Raw genomic sequence first — 18,218 nt, forward strand, 5'->3', positions numbered from 1 at the left:
CGAGAAGCCCCGGGGGATGACTGCACGGGGGGGCCGGGAGGAGTCTGGCTGCTGGAGGAGGCCTCCCGGGTAGCCCCTGGCAGAATGGCCACGTGGCCTCCAGAGCAAGGACAGCAGTCAAAGACATGGTATGCAGACAGTCCCCCAGTCCCCGGGGAACATTCCGCTCTGGGCTTCCTTCTATCATTCCCTGGTTTGTTTTGTTTTCCTTTGAAATTTGCTGTTGGAACCATCTCCACTCTTGGCACAGCTCTTTACACACGCCCTCTTGGCCGCTTGAGGGAGGCCTTCCTGTAACCCAAGACCACTGTGGCCTCTCTCTTTGATCCCTCAAAGGACAGTGGTGACAGTTTGGAGGGCAGAGTGCCAAGTGCCCCTGCAAACCCGGCCGCTCACGTAGCGCTTCCTGGGTGTCACGTGCGTTCTTGGCATTCATCCGCCACGCAGATTCACAATCCCCACAACGATCCCATGAACTAAGTAATGCGATCACCCCTTTTTAAGAGCAAGAGGGGGCCAGAAAGGTCAAGAAATTTGCCCATGTAACTGATGAGTGGCAGAGGCAGAATTTGAAGGCAGTTTAGGGTGGGGCCCACCTTTTGTCTGGTGCCTCCCCCTGAAGCAAGGTCAGTTCTCTGTGCCGCTCAGTGCGGACCTCATTGGAAGTCACTGTGGGGCTGAGGCCGCAGGCCAGGCGAGGCGGCCGTGTGGCAGAAGTGTGGAAAGGCCACTGTTGGCGCGACTGGGGGACTGAGCACCTGCTGAACGAAATGTGTCTTCCTGGTCCTCGGCCCCCCCCTCCTCCTCCCTGCTTGGCCTTGTAAGTCTGGGTGCTGCGGGGTGCTTCTTCTAGCCGTGTCCCTATGCACCTGTTCCCCCACCTTCTGCCTGGACCACGGCCACACCCTGACATTTCCAGAAGGATTCCTGTTTATCCCCCTCAAGTTGTTAAAGGCTTCCCAGCGAAGAGGGTTTCAAAGACTTTCTCAGGGAAAATCATCTTGGTGGCATGGAGCTGACACTCAGCCTGTTGTGGACGCACAACAGACTCATGGAAGCTCACATTTAGGGAACTTTAGCGTCAAAGCCCTCCTGCAGGAATCTCTCCCGAACGGCTCTTTTTTTTTTTTTTTTTTTAATGTTTACTTACTTTTGACAGAGACAGAGTGTGAGCATGGGAGGGGCAGAGAAAGAGAGGGAGACACAGAATCCAGAGCAGACTCCAGGTTCTGAGCTGTCAGCACAGCCTGATGCGGAGCTTGAACCCATGAACCGTGAGATCATGGCCTGAGCTGGAGTCAGATGCTTAACCGACTGAGCCACCCAGGCGCCCCCCCCCCCCCCCCCCCCCGAACAGCTCTGATCAATGCTGGGCAGCTCGGCTCAAATGCCGAGGAGCTCGGGAGCTGCCTCCGGCCCACAGCGAACTGCTCCATTTCTGGAACAGTCCTAATCATTACTTAGGATCAAAGTCTTCCTCCTGATATCTTCTACCAGTGAGTCCTAGTTTGATCTCCTGGAATTAATCCATTCCCTTTATCACATGATACTATTTTGAATTTATGAGGGCAGCTAGAAGTTCCTCCTGTCTTCTTCTGACTCGACAGCCTCACGTTCTCTTTTCTGTTACTTCTATTTAGATATTCCTCTATGAGAAAAGATATCAAAGGATCTTAGTTTGTCTCCAGCACAAACTAGGCCCATACAAACATTTCCTCTTCTTCCTCTATTGTATTCCAGTCAAAAATTTGGGGTAACTACGGATGTCATATATTGTGCTGAGAGTTGTATGATATAAAGAAACTAAGATCAGTTTCCTTGTCTTGGTTGTGTCAGAGCAGCAGTGACAACTGCTAAGTACTAACCCGGATAGACTACCTCCTCCTTCCTATGGATATTTTTCATTGGTGCGGTGAGTGTGCTTACGCTTGTGCAAACGGTGTCCTCTTTTGACTGTACGAAGAACTATGAAACGGGCTGCCCCCAAGGCTAACTCAGTCCTGTTTGTCTCTCCCACACCACCTTCCCGGTCACCCAGCTGCCACTGTGCCCTTTATCTCCATTCTTGGCCCATCCAAGAACCCTCTCCAGTCGTCCCATCCCTCTTTCCCACAGGGACATGACACTCTCCCCTAAAAACTGTCCTTAATTAGTTAACAAAGTTTCCCTCCACGACACAGCCTGCTCTCCCCCAGAAAAACCAGTGACAGATACGAACACCATTTGGTCTAATTAGTTCTGATATTTCACACAACATATTTGTGAGGTTTTTTGGAGGGAAGGGAGAAAGGCAGGGAAAATGCTTCTATTAAAAGAAGAGCAGGGAGGCTTGCATGATGGGAGGGGCAGAGTTTGGGATCTTCCTCTGTCACTGCAAACAGACCCTTTGTTAAATCAGTACCATCTGGCCTGGAGACACTCTTAGCTTCGTGAACCTCTCTTCTTGCACCTCCATCTGCCTGCAGTGGGCCTCCCCAAGGACGAGACCCACGTGTGTGCTTTATTCGGTGGCTTATGAAGTTTCTGCTTGCATGACCTTTTCTCCTCTGCTGACAGACATCTGTGCAAGGTGAGGTAGTGTTGAGAGGAGGTTCAGCACTGGAGACCTGGAAAGTCAAGACGTGATGTTCTCTATCTGTCCTGCCCTTGGCTCGCTCTGTGACCTTGGGAAGACTATTGAACTCTTGCAGTCCAAGGGCTGTGTGTTAGGGAGAGGTGAGTGGGGGGAAGAGGGAGTTAAGATCGTACCTTGAGCTGCTAGAATAGATGTCTTTCAAGGTATGGAATATTGGCAATTATAGAGTGGATAAATTAGGAGTAGCTCTCAACATAGAAAATCAATCTTGTGTTTCTCTGTCACATTTGTTGTCATCTTTACAACTGACAAGGTTTAAGAGCCAGTCCAAAGAGCTGAACGTACGCTTGGGGTATCCCACAACATGGCTACAATCTCATGAATCACACTGGAAGTCTAGAGCTGGGCTTTTCCCAAGTTCAGGTTTATCACAGTGCCCCACCTAAAGTAGATGTTTCATAATAGTAGGACCAGACATGTGGCAGAATCCCAAGCCTTGAGGTGGTACCATGGAAAGAGCACTGGAAGGGGAGTCAGAACTCCTGGGTTTCCCTCCCTACTTCGTGTTGTGACCTCTGGCAATTCATTCAACCTTCCTAGGCCCATTTACTGATCCCTAGAACCAGGGAGTTGAAGGACTCTCTAAGGTTCCCTGAAGTTCCAATGTCCATGATCTTGTGGCCAAGCCTGCAAAAAAAAGGAACGAGGGTATTTTAATAACCGTGGTGTTGGGCCAACAGGTGAGCCTAAACTTCAAGCCTGAGGGATTTCTGCAGACCTTCCTCTCCAGAGGCTGCTTCTGTGTAGCTCTCTTGGGGATCATGGCCCAGGCCTGTCTTGCTCCCCAGACTGCCTCAGTCGTCACCCCCAGTCATTTGGCTGGTGCACATGTGTCCTGGTCCTCATTTATCCTGTCCTTGGCCCTTTGCACCTTTTACTGCTTATTTGAGCAGCAAATCCCCACCTGTACTAGCTGTCTGTCCCGCCAGCCTGGGAAGCAGACTGACTTCCCTCTCGTAAGGAAAAGGTGAAATCACCCACTATCATGGGTGATGCTTAAGAAGGGGGCCTGTAGGGCATCTGGGTGGCTCAGTTGGTTGAGCATCTGACTCTTGATTTTGGCTCAGGTCATGATCCCAGGGTCTCAGGATCTAGCCCCAAGTCGCACTCTGTGCTGCGTGTAGAGGCTGCATGAGATTCTCTTTCCCTCTCCCTCTGCCCCCCCCCCATGCTCGTGCATGCATGTGTGCACTCTCTAAAATTAAAAAGAAGAAGAAGGTGGCCTGAGAAGTCAGCTTAGGTGTGAATATCTGCTCTGCCATAAAGATCCCCACCCTGGTATCTATCAGTCTCAGTTTCCTCTTTTGGAAAGTTGTGATAACAATTTAAAACACACACACACACACACACACACACACACACACACACACACACACACCCCATGTAAAGTGCTTAGCACAGTGTCTGGCTTCTGGTAAACACTCAATAAACAAATGTTCTGATCACCGATTCTGATGTGTGTGGGTTTTTGCTCATACCAAACAATTCTCTGACACCAGTTGAGCGTCTGACAGTTCGACTCAATTCTGATACTACCCGGAGACAGCATCAGATCCCACAGGGAAAGGTCTCAGTCCCCCAAGACTGAGATGTCCATTGAAGGTCGAGGTTGTCACCTGTGCTTCTTACCCCCTGGCTATAAATCAGAGGTTCCCAAGAGTCCTTCCTTGGGTTTGATTAATTTGCTAGAATAGCTCACAGAACTCATAACATTTTATTTACGAGATTACTGGTTTATTATGAAAGGATATAATTCAGGGACAGCCAGGCGGAAGAGATACATAGGGTAGGGTGTAGGGAGGGGCTCAGGGCTTCCATGCCCTCCCCAGACACACCCCTTTCCCCAGGTCTCCATGTGGTCACCAGCCCAGAAGCTCTCCAGACCCCTCCTTTTGGCTTTTTATGGAGACTTAATTACTTAGGCATGATCGATTAAATCCTTGAACTCAATCTTCAGCCCTTCAGCCCTCCCTGGAGGGTGGGTAGGACTGAAAGTTCCAGGGCTCTCATCACATGGTTGGTTCCCCTGGCAACCAGCTCCCATCCTTTGGTTATCTAGAGGCTTTCCAAAAGTCACCTCATTAACATAACAAAAGATATCGTGATCTCTCTCATCACTTAGGAAATTCCAAGGGTTTTAGGAGCTCTGTGCCAAAGACAGTGTATGAAGACCAAAATATATATTACTTATCACAATATCACAGTTGGTTGTTACATTGATGTTATTTGTGGTAATTCCTGACACTTTTCCTCCAATCAGAAGCTTTCTCTGCCAATCTGCTTTAATGATAATTGTGGGTTTTTTGTTTTTGTTTTTGAGGGACTAGAAATATGACGTTTAATCACATCCCTCCATGAGTTCTGAATCCTTTCAGAAATAGACCAGAGGTCAGATAAAAATTTTAAAAACTTCAGCCTCATTGCTGGTAAAGCTGGGTTAAGGAAAGACAAGGGGACCTCAAAAAACCCCTCTTCAAATATTTCCCCCAACTCTGGGCCAGGAGTTGCTCTGGGGGGAGTCCAGTAGGCAAGGGCAAAGATACTGCACGGGTTAGAGAGGTCAAGGTCAAGGTGCATGCCATTTTTGACACATGAGCTCTGCTGGGTGCAGAAAAGCAGCTCCCTGGGGTTTGAAGCCTGCTAATCTGATCATAGATTCTTCTTTCAGAGTGGGACAGGCTGACTCTAGGGGCAGAATGGAATGGGCAAAAGGTTCCTTCCTTCCTTTCCTCAGCAAGGGTGCAAATTCCTAATTCCTGAGGTAAGATGAGAAACCAGGGACAGGGAGAGTGTGGTCCCCACTCTGACCTCCTAGTAAGAATTTCCTTGTTTCTGGGGGTGGCTGGGTGGTTCAGTCGGTTGAATATTCCACTCTTAATTTCAACTCAGGTCATGATCCCAGGGTGGTGGGATTGAGTCCTACATCGAGCTCTGCGCTGAGCATGGAACCTTCTTAAGATTCTCTCTCTTTCTGCTCCTCTCCCCAGCTCATGCTCTCCCTCTCTCTTTCTCTTTCTTTCTCTAAAAAAATAAAAATAAAAATAATGGGGTGCCTGTGTGGCTTACTCAGTTGAGCAGCTGACTTTGGCTCGGGTCATGATTTCATGGTTTGTGAGTCTGAGCTCTGCATCAGGCTCTCTGCTGTCAGCACAGAGCCTGCTTCGGACCCTTTGTCCCCTTCTCTCTGCCCCTCCCCAACTCTTGTGTGCACTCTCTCTCTCTCTCTCTCAAAAATAAAGAACTTAAAAAAAAATTCCCTTGTTTCTGCACCCCACAGCTACTGCATTGATGTCTAGCCACCAGAAACCCTTATGAACTGACTCTTACACAAGCTTTCCAGAAGTTATTTCAAAAAGTCCTATATGTCTTCCCATAACACATTCTGTTTTAATATTGCCTTTTATTATGAAAGAAACATGGTTATTGTGAAAAATTAGAACATGAAAGAAATATATACCAGGTGATGGTCCCCTGCAGTCTGTAATCAATGTCCCTTGTCTCTCCTCCAGCCAAAAGTCCATTAACAAGTTTTGTGTCCACAGAACATTTTTAAACAGTTTGTATAAACAAGATTTACTGACCAAGGGTTCTGCTGATTAGTCGTGCCCTCTTGCTAAGTCAGTGAGATACAGACAAGCCGTTTCCAGGTGCTCTGGGCCATCCGTCCGGGTTGGACACTGCATACCTGCTTAGTTTTGTTCTCCCAGCAAGTCCCAGTATCTGTGCACCTCTACCCGTTTCCTTCCTGTCATGTCAGGAATGTTTGCCTTAGGCTGGCTTTCTGCATCTCCGGGTTACCGACTCATTTCTAACACACAGATGCTTCTGGGGCATCCTTTTTCATAGCTGAAGATGGGCTTTAAGCTATGACCATGACTCTATATCAGCTTACTATGAAAATTTGGTAGAAGCTCCAAGAGTCAAGGGTTCCATCACTGTAGTGGACAGTCTTTCTCTGTCCCCAACCACCCCAGCCCTGTTCATTCTGCCCCTGCTCCACTGCCTGAAGGGGTTTGGAATCCTCCTGCTGTTCCCTGCCCCTGCCTTTCCCTCCCCTCCCACCTCCGCCATGTCCCTCGGGCTGGGCGTAGACCTTGAAAATGGCAGCCTCCTTACCCAAGCCCCATTGGTCTCCCATTTGGGTCTCTTGTGCCCAGCCTCCCCCTCTATTCCTTTTTCTCCCTTCCCTGTCTCCATGGCAGAGATTGGGCTCTACCCCCATGCCCCAGCCTCCTGACCTTGGCTAGTTTTCCTAGGGCCCAGCCCTAGTTTCTGGGTCTTTCCCACATCAGCCCCACTAAGTGGCCTGAATGTCTCCCTGATGCAAACAACGTCAACCCTACGGGTGTTAAATTGTGCCCTGCCTGCCTCCCCACTCAGATCAGCTTCTAGCACATTAACACAAGGCTAGGAAGGCCTAGATCTGTCCCCATGACTCTCAGCCCTGGACCTTGCCCTCTGTCCCCTCCTGGCCACAGAGCTCTGGACTAGAGGCTGTCCCACAGTGGACAGCCCACCTTTACCTCCTGGCTTTCCCTCGCCTTGGCTGTCATTGGCCCTGGCTTTCCCCTGTCTCCCGGAAGGAGTCCCTCATATACTGTGCAATTGAGGCCGTGCCATTGGTGACATGTTCAGCTGTCACTGCTATTTCCCATGAGATGTTAACTGTCACTCAAATATTGAGCAGTCCTGCTAGTTTGCAGCCCTATTTGGCAATTTATTTATTGTTACTAATACTCTGTCAGAAAAATATTGATGTCTCTTTAAATATGTGATTTAAACAGGCTTTCTCTAGGGAGCCTCTTGTTTTGAGGGGGGGGCACATCTTCTCCCTAAGGGACACAACCCTAATTTTATCTTGAAATTGAATAAGAAAATAAGATGCATGTCTTAGGAACTCATTTCACAGGCAACACATGACAGGAACCAAGGCAAATGAGGACATCATGTCAGTCATTGTGTGTGTGGTTGCAGTGTCCCCTTCAGTCACTCCCAGTTTTACCTGCAGAGAAGTTCTTGACTGAGAACCATTTCTGCCTTTTGTTTCAGGGCTCAGTGTTCTTGGTTCACAGCAGACTCATTTATATCACCTAAGACTTCTCTAGCACTGATCACATGCCAGCTACTGTTCCAGACCCTTGCAAGTAGGAATCTGTTAAATCCTTAGATAGCCTTAAAAGGCAAGTGCTATTATTCTGCCCATTTTTACAGATGGGAGAATTGAGGCAGAGAGAGGTTAATGAAATTGCACCAGGCCACACATCCGGTAAGTGGCAGAACTGGGATTAGAACCCAGGCCTCCTGGTGCCAGACTTTGCGTGCCTGCCGCTAGCCTGGGCTGCCTCCCAGACACTGGGATCCTGTACCTCTTCTGTGAACCATCCACTCTTGGTCTCAGGGCCTTGGGAGACTCCTGGCTCACTCTCGCGCTGCAGGAAATTGCATGTGTCAGGACTGGACACACAACATCTTTGCTACCCACCTGACATGTGGGATTGTTTTTTCTTCTGGCATCCATTTCCTTCGCCTCGAAGGATGAATTGAACAGCCGAGTCGATTCTGTGAAAATGCGGCATCTGATTTGTCCTCCGATGAACTTGTAGCGAAAACCAGCATCCCGCCAGTCCACGTGGCGGCCGCACGCTGTTTCCAGGTGTGGTCAAGGACCATCGGTGGCTGTTTTCTCCATCTTGTGCTCGGTCTGCCTCGTGGCCGTTGGAGGTTCTGGGTCCGGGCAGCCGTCTCAACAGCGTATCTCCTCACCTGGCATCTAGTGACATCCTGCCCTTCTCCTTCAGGCACCGGGAACTGCTTGTCCATTGCCTACAGCTTGTGTCCTTATTTCTCAGTGTGGTGGTGCCCGGGGACGATGTATTATGACAAGGGAAAGTGAGGTGGTAGATCAGGAGGCTGGGATGAGAACGTCTTGCATTCTGGCAAATGCCCTGGCTGCTTGTGTCGTGGGTTGTACCTTGGGCGGTCAGGGAAGATGGCTATTAGTGATTTGGGGCTCCCTTGCGTTTGCAAGCTTGGCCCGGGGGCCACAGCAGGGTGTGGGAATGGGGTGGGGGGAGGTGCTGGGAATTAGGAGAACAGAGTTCTAGTACTAGCCTGGGTTTCTTACCTGGATAACAAGAGGCTCCACTCAGACATTCTCTTGGCCTGTCTAGCTCTGGGATCCGAGGGTCACACATAACAGAGGGTCAGTGGTATGCTGGGGAGGCCAGGAAGGCCCCCAATTCCTGACCCTTTTGCTAAAGCCAGACATTGCTCAGAGGCAAGGGGAGAGAGGTACAGGTGGATGATTAAAGTCAGAATTGACGTTTCAGGCGGCTGGCCTTGGCATTCATTAACAGAGCTCCTGATTAAATGCAGCCACGCGAATGACATTTCTGCACTCCCCTCCTGCCGAGTTCTGCTCCCGGGATATCTGCTCCCCAACTTGCAAGGGCCTTCTCAGTCACTTCTTTCTCTAACCACAAGTGTGGTGATTTGGTCGTGGCTCAAAGGATGGAGGGGAAGGGTCCTGATGGGTGACGCGGGTGACAGGGTCCCCCGCCTAGCACATAGGAATTTAATTAAAAGTCACTCATTGAATTGGAAGTGGCACATGAGTGCATCCCCAGAAACAGCCGAGAGGGACTGGGGTAGAGGGAACCTCTGGGCTTCCTGTTTAGGAAGAATAGTAACTACAGAGTTGGTGGGGGCTTCACCGGGCCCTCCGACGTGAACCCCAGTGATTTGGGACAGTGCATGGACCTGAGTCCCCCCAGACACCAGTATCTATCCCTTCCCATTTCTCCTCTTCTGCCCAGCCCCCCCATCCCCCAACTCCCCTCCCGTGACCAGGCCACTGTCAGGCTCCCTGCCCATGATGGATTTTTCAGGCTTCGTTTAGTGACATAACCATCCCAGTAAAACATACAAATGGCCCAACCGTGGATCCTAATGTGCAGTAAACGGTTTTTCACCTCATATCATTTTTTATGGGAAGAAATAGTCTTTGTGTTTCCCCTACAGCACCACCCCCCCCCCCCCTTGCAGGTGGATGCGGCCAGGGGAGGCACTGCCTCCCCTCCATCTGCCGGGCTGCCCACTCCCCTCCGAGCACCGCTCGCTCACAGGGGCAGGGGGCGGTTCAGCTTTGATTAACTGTCCCATGCGATATTCATTTCTGACAAGAGGCTCACTCACTCTGCTGTCCCTACAGGAAAAGGGGGCGTGGGGGGTGGCGGGGGTGGACCGAGGGTCCAAGGTTCCTGGTTGGATTCAGTTCTTTGTCTGTTCTGGTCGCTTTCGGAAGGCACCACCTTCTGCAGTAATCCTTTCTTCCTGCACCATTCGTCCCTGGCTCCGTGCCCTCTGCCCTTTCCTTGGTCTTCCCTGTGTTCTCTCACCCATCAAATGGGGGCCTCAGTGACTCTCTCTCTGACGCATGGTGACACTGAAGAGGGTCTCTGAGATGTCCAGCTAAGGAGAAGAAATAACCTCTGAACTGTTGAGGGGACTCTCCTAACCCCAGGAGGGAGGGTTCTGTGTTGCTAAATTCAGTATCTTCCAAGGCGAGCTCAACCGCTCCACCCTGGCCAGGTCAGTTAACTTACATCTCTGGGCTGACTACTCCTCAACACCTCAAAACAGTTCTCCTTCTACCCCTGGGCCCGGTCCTGCCCAGGCTCCACCAATGGCTTCATTTCCTCCCCTCCATCCTGAACCGGGGCATCTCCTAAGACTCCAGCTTGAGCCATCTGCTGTTTTCTGTGAGCTTTCACCGTGGACACTTCTAGAAGCACATCCAAGGTACAAGTGGTTTGGGGGAGGGCAGGCTGTCTGCTGAAAACGGGTTGGGTGATGACTCAAAGTCCCATCCACAGCTGTGGAATCGCCCTGCTCTCTCAGGCAGCAAATCCTTTGCCTCTCCTCCTGCCTGCCTTCCTGCCAGCTGCCTTCCGCGTGCCCAGGAAGGCATGGGGTGCAGGCCCATGATGCTACGGCAACTTGCTTTCTCTTCTTGCCACTACTGCTGGCTCTGTCTCTGTGGCCAAAAGGCAGCTGGTCCCTGCCGCTGCACCACAGGCGTTGCTGGGGGAACGCGTCTCTGCTTGTGCATCTTCCAGTCCGTGGATGAAGCCACCTCCACAGGGTCCTGGATTTCTTTGTGCCCTTTCGTGGGGGGCTCACTGCCCACCTCTCCACCTGGCCAGCAGTGGGGCAGGCCTTGAAAAGGAGGACAAAGGGCAAGAGAGCTCAGTTGAGGCTTCCAGCCACCTTGGACACTGAGATGGGTCCATCCTGGAGCAGACATTTCCAGGTGCATCACGACCAGCCGGCAAGCGCTGGGGGAGCGTGGCCAGGACGGAGGGGGGCTAGGCACTGCAAGCAGTGCTCGGGGACCGTGAAGTTTGGCCTGTGGACGAGATGGTGGCTGTCGACAAGGTCAGAAAGTTTTTCATTTGGAAAAGTGGCTAGCCAGCCCCAAGTTGTTCCCCAGGGCAAGACAGGGCAGATACAGCTCAGGGTCAGAAGGCAGTTTCCTCCCAGCGTTTGACCCTCCCCACGGTGGTACAGGTGGCTTCATTCCTTCTGCTGAGACGGATCACTTGGTGGCCTGACACCGGCTGTCAGCGAGGCTGAAGGATTCTTGCCTTGGGACATTAGCTCAGCAAGGCGACACATTAGATTCTTTCAGGAGCCTTGGGTTCTAACCAATTATCCTCCAAAGAGGAAATTGGAACCCCCAACCACAGACACAAGGAATTGAGATAACCTCTAGAAGGTGAGACTCCTCAAATCTGCACTGCCTCCAGGCCCATGACCTCTGGGACCCCAGAAAACCAAAGCTAGGTGCACTGTCTATTTCCTTTAGACTCAGTCACCTACTGGCTGCTCTTCGGGGGACAATCCAATTGGAGACATGGAATCTAAACACAAGAATTAAGATACAGAGGCTCTTTGAGGGGCTTCCTGAAGTTTGGAAGTTAAGGTGAGTACTCCCCGCCTCCTCACTCCATGCAACACCCCCACTCTTCCTGCCTCTGCAGGAAGGCCCGGCCTCCCTCTCCACCTGCCCCACAGGGGACAGGGCCAAAATGTCCATGGGGTACCAAGGGGGCGGAGGGCCACTAACCCCCTGATTTAGGAGACAGAAAGCACGGCAGTGAAAACAAATCTATTTAGAAGCCTCCAGCAGATTTTAGACACCTTGATTAATCATAACTTGCTACACATTATTTCCCTATAAACAAACTACAATGTTACTCATATAAACAGCTTTATCTTGACAGCTGCAAAATGTCAGGATTTAATGTAGAATGAGCAGAGATACACCATATGTTACCACTCCAGGCCTGGAACACACTAATTCACAGCATATTGCCTCATACCGAAGAGGTGATTACAAAAGAGGGGCTAGGTTTTTGCCTTGCCGTGACTCTACACGCTGTCTCCAAGTCCCCAGTGCCTTCTCTTTGGCTGAGCCGGAATGGCTGAGATGCGATACGGAGGAAGATTCTCGGGCTTGCCAGCCGTGAGCAAGATGGCAACCCGGAAAGTGTGGATGTGGTTGTGTTGTGTTTTTGAGATTGGCCTCAAATAAATACAGGTGTCCCACACTGGGAAACCCACAGTTCCGTACAATAAGAAGGGTGGGGGGGGGGTAGTCAATACGCTGCTGGCATCCTGCTGAGGAAGGTTGCTGCTGCCTTTGCGGGAATTGAAAAGCCTACGAAAGATAGCAAACAAATAGAACCCCCTACAGGAACAAACAATTAAGAAACAAGTTAAATGCGAGAGGAAACCGAACTTAATGTTCATGAAAATAAAATGTATAAAGGGACTCTTTACCGAGGGGTAGTTTTATCCCAAAGAGAGAGAAACAGGGAATTTTCCCCAAGAGGCTGCACTCTGCTAGAAAACCCACAGGGCATATTTTCATGGAGAGAATGGTTTTGTATTTGTTCTCTTTGCTTTCTTTCTCTCCCCTCCTGTACCTCGCTTCTACCCCAGTGTGGCATGAATCATACACAGAGAGCACCCAGTCTGGCCCACTGCTTCTTTTTATAAATACAGCTTTACTGGAACCCAGCCACGCCCATTCGTATATATACTGTCTGTCTCCTCTTGTGCTATAGCAGCAGCATTGAGTAGATGCAACAGAGACCATATGGCCCACAAGGCGGAAAATGTTTACTCTCTGGCCCTCTCCAGAGAACGTTTGCTGACCCTCTGCTCTAAACCGTACATGTGTTTATGTCACTCTGCAGCCTAAACACTCAAGGCATGCTCTCAATTAATTTTGGCCACCCAAGAGTCAATCCCCTCCTTTTGACTCTAGAACCCTGATCGTCTTTGGGGGAAAGTGCCACTCACAGTACCTGGTGTTTAGTGGGACCGCCAACCAAGGGGCGGGCATGTGGCCACAGGTTGGCAGTGGACTTTCTCCCTGGGACTATGACTTGCCAGTGGAGGGAGGGTGTGGCTGATTTGTCCTGTTGGTAGCTCCCTAAATCTCTGGAGTCCCAGAGATGCCCTGGATTGAATCTGTCTCCTAGACTCCTGGTTGGGCTTCAGGTAAGTGAGCCACCTTTATCCTTCCACATGGGTTTTCTTTCTTTGAAAAAAAAATTTGTTTAATGTTTATATATCTTTGAGAATGACAGAAAGAGAGAGAGAAAGAGAGAGATAGAGAGACAGAGCTCAAGTGGGGCAGAGAGAGAGGGAGACACATAATCTGAAGCAGGCTCCAGGCTCCGAGCTGTCAGCATAGAGCCCAACGCAGGGCTCGAACTAATGAACTGTGAGATCGTGACCTGAGCCGAAGTCGGACGCTTAACCGACTGAGTCCCCCCCCGCAGGCGCCCCCAACGTGGGTTTTCTTACTTAAGTGAGAGCTGGTTTCTGTTACATATGACCTGAATGGATGCCAACGGCCACCCAATGGCCCCTTGCCATCTGTAGGTCAGGTCTAGGGTGAGATGGACTATAGGGACCCCCCCTGACCTGGTCCTGGCTCACCTTGAGAGCCTACCCACCCTCCACTTCCTTCTTCAGTTCCGATGTTCATACCCTGTGGATGTGCCCCACACTCCAGCTACTCTGTCATGATTACCAGTTCACAGAGGTGTCTTTCTCCACCCTGCTGTGAGCTCCTTGGTGGGCAGAGAATGGTCTCATTTATCTGTCTCCCCACAAGCATAACCAGATTATTGGATGTTAGAAGAATGAACCCCTATTTTCACCATTGGTGCTGTATTTGGCTATTAAGTTATAATCTTGATCTTAGGCCGAGAGTTCCCCAACCCAACTGAGCACCAAGTAGCTCTTTCTGCTCTCACGCTGACTTTATTCCCTGGTCCCATTACTGGCCTCCTAGTACTGATCCATTCAAGCCCTGAACTTGTACCTTACTCCTGGGATGGACCTTCCCGTTTCTCCACCCCCGGGTGTATTTCTCTGCTCTCAGTCGCTGAAGTCCTGTCTTGCTCTTCTTTGTGCTGCTGTGGCTGACAGTTCTGCATCAGGTCCTTGGAACTCATGGCTGGAGCTTTGTTGTCTGAGACCAGACAGGATGACCTCCATCCCCTGAAGCCTTGAGGGAGGCATGGATCTTCCAGATGCTTCCCGCCCTGCTGGATTGCCTTTCCTGGCCTTCACACCTACATCTGGATCCTGATAATCCTGGTCTGGCTCATTTGTTGCTGACCTCTTGCCAGGTACCCTCTGACAGGAGGGTGGGATTGCCTCAGTGGCACGGATAGCCGGGGAAGAGTATGTGCTAAATGCCTCCATGATATTTGTGCGGAAAAGGGAGTCTTTAATTCTTTCCCCTTGCAAAGAGTAAAATAGTCCTTGGGGAGCACGGAGAGCACATGGCTGGCAGGCTTTAGCAGGACAGTTAATGTTCAAACCCCAGGCTTCTGGCACAGCTCCTTTCTCCTGGGCCAGAGGCATGGGACCATCTTGGAATCTGGAACTCTTAGTGTCCCAGGTCCACCTAGAAGAGATAAGCATTGTGATGCTTTGCAGGCTTCTTGGGGGAGGGAGATAAAGCACTCTCTGACATACTTCTTCCTTGCTGTCTTTCATGGTGGGCCACTTTCATGGTGGGCCAGAACTTTCTGAGTGCAAGATCCTGTCTGGATGTCAGAATCTTAAACTTTAATTCTAGTAATTCTCCCTCTCTAGTGTTCTTATGCCAAAAGGGCTCCGGGGATGCGCAAAACATCCTATATCCCAATCCTGCTGCCTGGGGTCAGGAAGGGTACTTGGTTTCTCTCCAGTTGGCGTAGTCATCCAAAGAAGCAGATTGTCCCACATCCAGCCCTGCAAGTCCAAACACAGGAACCCAATTATGCCCAAAGAAGGCATAATTCGCAAGAGGAAGGCTCCTTCTGGGCTTCTGAGCTCACTTCTGAAGGTAATTGGCAGATGCTGGTCCCTGCTACCAGGAACTCCTCTGGGAACCATGAGGTAAAAGACAAATCTGGTGAGTGAGAAGTGAATTTGGTGTATAGGATGAATAAACATTCTGAAGTGTCCAGGCAGGCTGGCTGTGTCACACGGGCTGCTTGTTTCCACAAACTTCAGAATGTCCCTCAAGTGCTGGAATTTCTGGCTTACAAACTGTATCTCAAAGGCTGTCTTTCACACTCAGAATGCATGAAATTTTGCCTGACAACAAGCTATGTACTTGACTTGTTGGAGTCTGGTCCTGGTGCCTGGAAAGACAGCAAAGGGCAGCTGGGCATCAGCTTTCTGTCTTCTCCTTCTCTGGCCCCAGCTGGCCCAGGACCAGGGCCAGCTCACTTGCCTTGTGAGGCCGCCATGATGGGATTAGAAAATGGAGCCGATGACTTACATGCTGGCTCCAGTTTAGCTCTTGGTTCCCAGCTCTGAGCTCCTGGCAGAACCGATGCATAGATTGCCTTCTCTGTCACTGACCTTTTCTCCTGTTTTAAGGACTTGCGTCTAGAGCTTAAAAGAGTCTGGACACCCAAAATAGAAATGTCTAAAGGAGCAAAGAGCAGCATTCAATCATTACCAAGCAAAGTGGCTTCCCTTTCATGATGCTCTAATATATAGATTTGGATTTCGAGAGAGTAATTCCATCATTAACATCAGTACCCAGCAAGCAGATTAATGTGGGTTTCTCCACACTTGTAGTGCGTGTATGTATATGTGTGTGTGCGTGTGCGTGTGTGTGTGTATGTGTGTGTGTGTGTGTGTGTGTGTGTGTGTGTGTAGAGGGAAGAAAATGAGTTTCAAAACAGAATATTCTGGGATTCTGATTACTTGTTGGCAAGTGCTAATTTGAACATTCTCTGCTTTGAGTTCGTATACAATTGATTGCAGTCTAAATCAGTGCTGTGGGGGAAAAGCGAAACTAGGCAATAGATGGGAGTTTTGCATTTGCTTTAAAGGCTTTTATGGATCCCAGTCACCTCATGGTTAGCAGTGCTGATGGAGGTGAGCAATAGCACGGGTAATCCAAAGCCAGTGGATAATCTTTAAATCATTACCATCTGGTTTTGAAATGTACCATTTGATCATTCGTCGGAGCTGATTTGCCTTCCTAATCATGCTCTTCTTGGACTAGTGTTAAAACCAACATTTCTTCCCAATGAAAAATAAAACCAGTTCTCAATACAGCACTGAATCCACTGCGTGTGATGCAAATACCTGGGGAGAAAACGCACAGGAGAGAAAAAGGGCTAAAAGACAAAAGAAGAAGGTGGTGGAGGAGGAGCCTCGTCTTTGCCTCTGATTGATTTTTCTTGCCACAACTAGTGAGGGAATGCAAAGTGGAGTCAGTTCTCAGAACCTAAGCCCACTGCACATTTTCTGCTCAGGGGAGAGATCTGCTTTCCCATATATAACTTCAGAGCCCCTGATTCCAGCTTGATGCAGCATCGCGGGGAAGAGTGATGGTCTCACCTGTTTGCCCAGTTCAGATGAGCAATAATTGTACATGGTATGAAATTCAACATATGCGGTATGGTGGCCCCTGAGTCTCCCTCCCACTACGTTCCCACCCCTTCTCTCCAGAGGTGGCCTGTCTCCCCTGCAGTGCTTACCACCTAACGTGCCTCAGGTGTCTCTTCTTGACTCACCTGCTCAGAAACGGCTCTCCTCGCAGTCACTTGAGCTTTGGTGCTGCTGCTTATTCCCTTGGCATCTGAACAACAGCTTTGAGGAAATCTATCCTCCTGGGTCTTCGATGCCAGAGAAAAGTCATGTTCTTCCTGTGCTTCGAGCATCCCCAGACACCGCTCTCTGCTCCCAAGCCATCCACATCTCCGTTCTCTCCCTTCTGGATGTTTTCGGGTCATACTAAAGGACTCCAGAGGCCCTTTCCTGGTCGTGTTGCCTCTGGTCTCTCGGTGGGGTAGCATCTGACAGTCTTATCTCGATCTTCTTGTCGAAGCCCACTTAGTCCTGGACTCCAGCTTCCCTGCCATAGTGATGATCTTCTCACTCTCCTGCGTCTGCTGAATTGTCCTCCTTCCTCCGTGCATGGTCCAATCATTTCCTCTTTCCTCCCTCTCTCCACCCTTCACTCTAATCACTGTTACAAAGGCGACTTTCAAACCTGTGACTCTGCACCTGACCCTTTCACTCAACTCCAGACTTGATTTCCATGTCTCTGCTGGACAGTTCCATCATGATGGAATCATAACCATGGCTGTGATCCAAGCTCCCCTTCTCTAACCTTTAGTGTTTTTGAAAATAGTTCCAGCATTAACTCTTTCAGACATTTCCCTCATCCCCCAGACTGGTCAATTCTCTTGACATTCTTTTTTGCCATAACCATCCTTTTATTTTGATTCATACAACCACCATTTCATGTCCAAACCTTTCTGGCTCACCACCTGAATGATGTTCAGTAAACTTTTAACTGATTCTCCTTCAGCTTTCTTTCTCCCCAATCTACGTGACATACCATCTTCAGGATAAATAACATCCGCAAATATGACTTTATCATGTCATTCTCCTAAATAGAGGGTTTTTTTTAAGCCTATATAAGCTGTTGTAAAGCAGACAAGATTCTGTAGATTCATACTTATGCTTTTCCCCCATGGTTTCAACTACCAAAAGGAAATACTAGTATATACTTTTCTTGAAAATTATATTGCTGAAAGAAAACAACTTTTCAGCCTGACCTCCAAGTCCATCTCAAATGGTCCCCAATTTTACCTTTTCCATTTTATCTGCTCTGTTCTGTTTTGTTCTGGAGGCATTATGGTGCAGTGACTGAGTCAAAAGGCTCTGGACTCATTCAGCCTAAGTTTGTACTTCAGATGCTCCAGATATCTACTGTGTCGCTTCAGAGAAGTTTTTAAAAATGCTTCTAAGCTTTGGGGCACCCAGGTGGCTCAGTTGGTTAAGTGTCCAACTTCGGCTCAGGTCACGATCTCATGGCACGTGGGTTCGAGCCCTGCATCGGACTCTGTGCTGACAGCTCAGAGCCTGGAGCCTGCTTCGGATTCTGTGCCTTCCTCTCTCTCTGCCCCTCCCCTGCTCACACTCTGCCTCTCTCACTCTCAAAAATGAATAAATGTTAAAAAAAATGCTTCTAAGCTTTAAC

General features: G+C 49.6%; 1 long non-coding RNA gene across 1 annotated transcript; it reads right to left on the reverse strand.

Moving 5' to 3' along the window:
• Nucleotides 1–2,970: 2,970 nt before the first annotated feature.
• LOC109269014 (uncharacterized) lies at nucleotides 2,971–14,626 on the reverse strand. The gene is made up of 2 exons (XR_002080897.2): nucleotides 14,037–14,626; nucleotides 2,971–3,262 (listed from the first exon to the last, which is right to left on the reverse strand). It is a non-coding gene; the product is annotated as an uncharacterized LOC109269014 (long non-coding RNA).
• Nucleotides 14,627–18,218: the final 3,592 nt, after the last annotated feature.

This window comes from Panthera pardus, unplaced genomic scaffold, assembly GCF_024362965.1.
Source record: "Panthera pardus isolate Hobbes unplaced genomic scaffold, ASM2436296v1 HiC_scaffold_8, whole genome shotgun sequence".
In the NCBI taxonomy this organism is placed as follows: domain Eukaryota; kingdom Metazoa; phylum Chordata; class Mammalia; order Carnivora; family Felidae; genus Panthera; species Panthera pardus.